At 33.5% G+C, this 8,089-nt stretch overlaps 1 long non-coding RNA gene across 1 annotated transcript; it reads left to right on the top strand.

Annotated features, from left to right (window-relative positions):
- The first annotated feature begins 4,721 nt into the window (after nucleotides 1-4,721).
- On the top strand, nucleotides 4,722-7,824 carry LOC145568955 (uncharacterized). The gene is made up of 4 exons (XR_014096027.1): nucleotides 4,722-4,998; nucleotides 5,346-6,007; nucleotides 6,102-6,230; nucleotides 7,254-7,824. It is a non-coding gene; the product is annotated as an uncharacterized LOC145568955 (long non-coding RNA).
- Nucleotides 7,825-8,089: the final 265 nt, after the last annotated feature.

The following is an 8,089-nucleotide window of genomic DNA, read 5'->3' as shown; positions in this document are numbered from 1 at the left end:
GAACACGAGCAAATTAAATAATAAGACGGAATCAAAAACAATATATCCTTTCACAATAAATTAATTACAAAATTTAATATGGATAAATTGACACCATGAGTCCCAACAATGACCGGCTTTTTTTGTAAAAGATCCCAACTATTGATTAACTCAAAGGTCAAAGCAATCCTAACTTTTGAGAGGTTTTTCTCAAAACAGTCATTAACATATTATTAACCGGTTAATAGCGCTACGTGTCTTGTTTTCGTTAAGCGTAATTAGAAAAAATCAATCCTCTACCACTCTAAACAACCACCCCCTCGTTACACCATCTCCATGTTATTTTAAACAACTGACCACTAAAAATTCAACACGTGACAATTTCTACTTGATTGTAAGCTAGGGATTGTTTTAATAAGAACACCCCCAATTTCTTCAAAAAAACAAAAAAACAAAAAAAAAAAAAAAAAAAAAAAAAAACAGAACACCCCCAAAGTTGGGAATGTCATGAGTTGATCAATAGTTGAGACCGTTTAAAGAAGAATGTCCATATTTGGTATTGATATTGTCAATTTTTCCTTAATTATTCATCAAGAGAACAACACTTGTTAATGAAACAACCTACAATTTACATTGATTAAAAATATGATCCATAATTAGAGAATAATACTACTAAAACATTTATAAAAGCATAACATTTAACGCAACAACAATAATCACGATAACAATAACAACAATAATAAAGTCTAATAATTCATTTGCAACTATTATAGCTTTGGAACCTAAAATTATAAATCAACAAACATGAAACAATATTAAATATGATAAAGTAAAACATAATAAAAGTTGAATGCCAAAACCTCAAAATTCTTCTTTGTGAGATAGGATTGTAGCATATCTCACTTAACCTCCATTGATTCCAACTTAACTCGTCTTCAAGTTAAACATTTTTTCCATCCAATTGGATTTGCTTTTCCCCTCTATCATAGGTTCATGCCATAACCACTCACATCGATACTGTTTTAAGAATCTTATCCAAAATTATAGCAATTTGTACTAGTGTTGATGATAACCCTTACTAGTGTTGATGATAAACCTTAGAAGCCTTAGCTTTCTTCACACCACTAGAAGAAGGTAGACCACCAAAGTCATGAGTACCAATGGTTACTACGTTCCCATCATCTTCATCCTTGTACCTTTTTTGCCACAACAACCACTTTTGAAGCAATCCCAAAGTTCCTTTTCAATAAAAAAATGCATTGAGATTTCCCAAACATTTTCGTGTACAATATTTTGTTTCACGGGCAACAAAAAAGAATAATATGCACGGTCCAAATTGTCACTTCATTGTTCTACCCGCTCGAATGCATCCACATTCTCTTCATGGTAACAAACCCTTTTCATAGTGTGCTTTAAGAGGCAAAAGGCTCTACTCCCCATGATGCATGATGCTTTTTCTAATGATGGTAATTCAAGAGGTACCATTTTGATACATGAGGTGCATGGGAGGAGTGTAAGACTCATAGGAGATAAACACTTTGTTTGGAGCTAGGTATAAGAACTTCACCCTCTCTCTTTAATTAGCTTTACTTGGGTGATGCACATTTTGTTGTTAATATGGTGGTGGTGGTGTGGGCTTGTAGGATAGCTGATGAGATAATATCAACTTCATTGCTAAAGTTAGGAACGTCTCATCTTCATCAGATCAAGTAACAATTGACATGCTACTTTGTGAGGAAAAATTGTGATCTTGGAAATTTGGTGGAGGGATTTGTTGTGAAGTGATTTGTTGTGGAAGAATTTGTTGAAAATTATAAAAATTCCCTTTCATCATTCAAATAAACCTATTTTTCGTGTATGAGAGGTGAATGAATCAAAATTTGTGAAAGCTCTCTACCAAATATGCCACCACATGTTTTAAAGCACCCCAAACAAACCAAACCTTAAGCTCAAACTCACTTGTGCCCCCCTTGACCTTGGTTGCTTCATGTCGCGGAAAGGCAAGAGTGTTCATCAAGCTTGGCTCCTTGTCTTATTTCTTTGCTTGCACCCTTGTTACCAATAGACAAAAGCACACCACACGAATCGTGTAATGGACTATGATAGCTATAGCCTTGATCATTTCCAAAAGGAGATAATTAAGATCCATTTGAAAGATAAAATAATGAAAATAGAAACAAAATTAATGTCGGCCAATCTATAAAAGTGGACAACATTTTTTGAAGTTGGCAAAACTCATTTTAACCGTAATCTGTATAAATCCATAGTGTGCATTAATGCGCATAATGCATCCCAACCTCCAACTTTAAATTTATTATGCTTAGCACACTACAACAACTGTAGCATTCCTAAACTACACCCAAAGACTTGTTTTAGTGGGCATTGATTAAAAACAAATAAATTAATTTATCGGTTTTCAAACTAAGACATTTAATACCATCTCATGATATAAATGATCTAATGAGAAGAATTGATATAACGGGTGGAGTACCATGAAATGAATTTTCCCCACAATGAATTGAGGAAATTATAGAACTACTCCATTATGAATGGATCCACTACACGAAGCAATTCTCTGGTTTAATATTAATCACAGACGGGACTAGGGGATAATTGGAAGGAAAAGAAGGGAAAGAAAATTTCTTAATATTTCAAATACAATTGGGTCACCAATATCATACGGGTTCTTTCCCATTTCCTTAATCATATTGGGTCCGCCAATATAATACAAGTATTTTTCTTACCCTATATTCAAATGAAATACCCCCCACATACTCATTAAGATAAAATATTGTAAAACTACCACTTTTATGCTTTTCTCATCAAAGCCTTATCATATACATACATCTCCCCTTAATCTATGCTCCCAAATAAAATGGGTTAAGGCGTTAAGGCTAATTGAGACAAAGAAAGTAGTTCACAATGCCCTTATCCTTTGTCATATCTCATTAGAAATGTAATACATCATAATATGAATGGGCACAACATGCAATTTTCTAGTTGTTGAGACTTAATTTCAGGGACATATAAATACTTTGATAAATCCTTGACCCTTAAGAATCCTATTCTATTCAAGGTGAAAGGTTGAGAAATGGAGTAACATTGCTCATTAGTCATTACAAAGAGATTAAGAAGTATTTCAACCTTAGCACAAGGAATTGTAAAGGAGACTTGACTTCCCATACAAAATGGCTTTATCCCTCACTCACTTTATACTTTAATGAGTTAGAGCAATATTAATACTCTATCCATTAAGAAAATGCTCAAGCTGATTTTCCACTCTACTTATCATGAGTTTCTTAAATTCTTATAGAGAAAATTTACATACATTTTAGGATATCAGTCATGAGTAACATTCTTGCATATTATCTTTTCCGAAGATTTAACCTTAAGTTTCAGTTTGAAAACATGAAAAGAATTGGTTGGAAAAGCGTGTTATAACTTTAAATAAAAATTTTAATAAAATTACAAATTTAAAAGGGAGGAAAAAAGCATAATGTTTTTTTAAAAAATTACAAATATAAAAAGGATTACTTTTGTCTGTAGGGGAGTAGGCTATTAAAAACAAAATGGAGAAAAAAATCATAATTTTTAAATAAAATAAGAATATAAAAGGATAAAAGGTGAAACGCATCCCACATTCCCATTTAAAAACCAAAGAGGCTGACACCAGAGAATTTTTTTTTTAAAAAAAAAAGGAGGGAGAGAGAGAGGAAAATCCGGAAGAAAAACAGTTAAACAGAGTTCGAAACTTTACTATCACACATCAACTTACATGGATATTGGATATGGTTATGCCACCAATACTAGGTTGAAGGCAGCCAGGATTCTTTATAGAGGCTAGAAATTAGTCAATCATTAAGCTCACTACGTGATTTAGACATATACACACATGGATATGGATATGTCATCAAAGCTAGGTTCTTTGTGAATATGTAATCAATGCTTAAGTTTTAGTTTTGGTTTTGGAATTGATTTTTCAAGTGAGCAAGGATATTAAACTAATTCAACCTGACAAATGTAAAATAAGATGAGAAGCAAGATGATGGGAGATGCATGAACAGCAAGACATGACTCAAACAACGAAATCAAGTTCTCTAAGGAAAAAAAAAAAAGTTATCTAACAAAACCAAGTTCCTTAATAAATTAAATTAAATGAGTTATCCTAATGACTACGAAATATGAAAATGATCAGAACTTGTGTTTTTAAATACTAATTGAACCAAATGATTGGTTACTAACACAAACATTATAATTAGACTAAATGGGAAAAAACCATGAGTTGACTAGAGATTAGAAGCATAGAAACGCATATAATGCAGTACCCAAACGCCTGAATCTATGCGTCAGCTGTTCAGATAAGATGGACAACTAGGGCAATGTTGATTAAGTGCCATCTGAAACTAATATACAAGTATCTGTAATTCCAAAAGATTACACATTGAGAATGCTTCTAATGGAAGCTGAATGAACCGATTCATGAAACGAAGATGTAGACGTAGTATGGGAGGAAGACAAGATTCCGTCGTACAATTAAGAAAAAATGTAAACAATGGAGGTGAAAGGCTTTCCAAGTAAAAGATTCGAAATTTCTTCTCAAATTTTACAATCATGTAAATATAAATCATGTAGCTCTTTTCCCATTAAGAAACAACGTGTAGGCATCAAGTCATCTTCTTTCGACAATTCAGGTTTTTTTTTTTTCTGTTCTTGCTGAATACTGTACTTCCCTTTTTGCAACTCAGTGGTTTCTCTCTCCTTTGGCCTTCTCTCTCCTCTCGAATCATCTGTATTCTCTCATACCTCCTTTTTCTTTCTCCTTCCTTCGCGAGATCGCCGTCGATCTATAAAAAATGGTTAGAGGATCGCTCAAAAACCTCCTTTCTAAACGCGCCGCTGCACATCCATTCTTCCTTGAACGAACTGACGTCGATTTGGGTTGAAGTTTCCAACTCTTATCACGATCTTGATGAGCAGATTGGTCAGCTTATGTAGTGCAAGCCTCTTTCCGAACAAGAGGTTTTCATTCTTTCTCTTTCTTCAATTTGAATGTGCTAGATCCATTTGTTTTCTTTGAGGGTTTCTGGTACATGAAAATGTGTGAAAGTTGCAAGATTTGTTCTGGGTTTGTTGATTTTTTTTTTTTTTTTTATTTTATTTTTTTTCAATTGAATTAATTCTGCTGATTTTCTTCTATATTAACCCTCAATTTGTGTAGAAAGTTTGGATTTTCTTCTATATTAACCCTCAATTTGTTCGTCAATCTTTTGTACTCCGTAATTTTTATTTGGATTTGTAATGATTTTAATCAGTGTTATTATGTGTTTGTTGATGATTTGTTAATTTTAATTTTGTTTGTGCATTAGATTTTTGTAATTTTCAAGAGTTTGGGGTTTTCGTCTTCAAGCTCCCTTCCTAGGGTTTCGAAGTCGCCGTTTTTTGGGGTTTCCTCTGGATTTAATAGGGTCAGCCCCTAATTTCGTTTCCATTTTCTTAATTTTTGATCTGACTTTTGATTTTAATCTTTCGTTCTTTTCATCGTTTTGTTTTTCAGGACGATGAGCTTCGGAAACAGTTCGAGGCTACACTGTAGATATTCATCTTTTTTTGAATTGTACTACAATTTTTTTGTGTGCTATTGGTGTGCTTATGTTGCTCATTCTTGAAGAACTGAAAATTGATGTCACATGCTTAGAGTTCAGACTCCCCAAATAAAACATTCTAACTTTTATGTGTGTTGATTACTCTATTTCTATTTGAGTATATTTTGTGCGATTGCGCCTATAGCTTAAGTGCTTATTTTATTTAAAAACTTCTATAAATCAGAATTTTCATATAACTAATGAGGAACATTTTGTTATTTCTACCAAGCATATAATCCAGGGTTGTGAAATTTTGGTGCCATGAGCCCATGATTGTTTTACCTTCCCCCAAACCCCGGAAGAAACTGAAATGAGACGACACTTCAGCTACTCTTTATAATAATAAGAGGACACTTTTTGTGGGTAATTTGCCATTTGATGCTAAGGTATATGCTTGATATGCTTTCCGTTTCTTTTCTTTTTAAAATTATCTAATCCATTCATATTGCTTATGTTGCTCATTGGCTGCTTTCGAAATAGGATGGGGAACTTTATCAGTTGTTTTGCAACACCAAACAACTTGAATCTAGCGTTGAGGCTGTTCGAGTGATTGGGGACCGGCACACAAGTCTTGGAAAAGGGATAGCTTATGTCTTGTTCAAAACAAGGGTATGCCTTGTTCTCTGTCTATACAATATCCATCATGTGCCTAATAAACATCGAGTTGCTGCAGAGAGATGCTACATTTCCAATTGAAATGAATTTATTGCATGAACAGGCACATCCAACTATTAATTTTGACTTCTCATCTTTTTGCTGCTGCATGTATTTTGAATTATGGAGGTTTTAGGACATCATTAAAAGGTTGCCTGTGTTTTCCTTTTGCAATTTACTTGATGATTTAATTGCATCAAATTACTTTTCACTATCCATTTCTTATAGACTGGAAAATTCAGATTATAGAAATAAGGAAGAGATGTGACGAAAATTGGAGAGTTGATCACTTGATTGTTATTTGATGCAACTAAATCACCAAAATTTGGTTTAAAGTCCTTGTCTTACGGGAGTGGATGGACAATTCCAATAACAATATAAAGCATAGTAAAATATGGGCTATTGTCTACTAAAAATCTAAAATATATAAGTGTCATATATGTGTGTATTAGTGCAAATATCTTGTATATTGCTACGCTGGAGCGTGGATGTGTGAACTTATGTATGTGTACAATAAAGTATGAAATTGTACCTTTTTTTCTGAAATTATATATGACACTAATTTGATGATTGAATCAACTATAGTTGCTAATGTGTTGCAGAATTCTCTAGTGTTGGGATGAAATTATGAAATTGCCCTATATTTATGACCCTAATTTGATGATTGAATTGACTGTAATATGGTTGCTAATGTGCTGCAGAACTCTTTAATCTTGGGATGGAACTATGAAATTGCCCTAAATTTATGACCCTGATTTGATGATTGAATTGACTTTAATTTGGTTGCTAATGTGCTTCAAAACTCTTCAATGTTGGGATGGAACTATGAAATTTCCCTAAAATTGTGACCCTCATTTGATAATTGAACTAAATTTGGTTGTTAATGTGTTGCATAACCCTTTTAGTGTTAATATTGAACTCCCTGAATTTAATTGCTGTTGAATATATTAAAGTATTGGATTGTTTTGATTGTTGCAGTAGTTTGTTTGAATCAAGAAATTCAAGATGTATAATGGGATTGGGTTACAGATGCCAAGGGGTTCTGGAACAAATGGCCATGTGCAAACCAGCAAGTTTTTGATTAGGGGGAAGACGTCAAACATGGTTGTGGATGGAAACCTGAGGTTTGGCCCTGATCAGGGTATGGGTGGTATTAACAAGAAGGCGAATAAGGAGATTTTGGAGCACGATCGAAAACGTCAAATTGAGCTTAAGGTTGTGATCTTGGAGGACAAGCTAAGTGAACAGGGCTACACGCCTACACTGATGCTGAGATTGCTGACAAGTGTGAGGAGTTTCGACATAAGCTCGAAGCTGAGGCTTTTGCTATGGCTGAATGCTGAAGATGGTTATGGCGGTGGCCGTATTGTTCTGATAATCTTGTTTTGTTTTGTGTACATGTTTGATAGATAACAATAGATGTAGAGTCTTTTACACCAAAATGAAATTACTGAATGTTGGAGTTTAATTTGCATTTTGTAAACTTTTATGTGTCGAAATGCCAAATTGTAGTAATTTTGATAATGATAGATAATGATATACTTTGTATTACGTAATTATGGAGTATGCGTGAATGAGTGATCGGCTTAATTAAGCACTAGCATCTCCCCAAAATATGAGTTAACAAATTCTTTAGATGTGAATAAACTATTGAGTGGTGAGCAAATTATTGTATGGTGAGGTAATTTGTTTATTTTTTAAGAGGTGAGCAATTTTTGTAGGGGTGGGGTGAGTAATTTATTTAAGGGTGGGTTAATTGTATATGATTTTTAAGGTTGGTCAAATTATTTAGTAATGAGCAAACTATTTAGAAG

This window comes from Chenopodium album, chromosome 11 (assembly GCF_948465745.1).
Source record: "Chenopodium album chromosome 11, dcCheAlbu1.1, whole genome shotgun sequence".
In the NCBI taxonomy this organism is placed as follows: domain Eukaryota; kingdom Viridiplantae; phylum Streptophyta; class Magnoliopsida; order Caryophyllales; family Amaranthaceae; genus Chenopodium; species Chenopodium album.
This window is presented reverse-complemented; position numbering and strand designations above follow the sequence as displayed.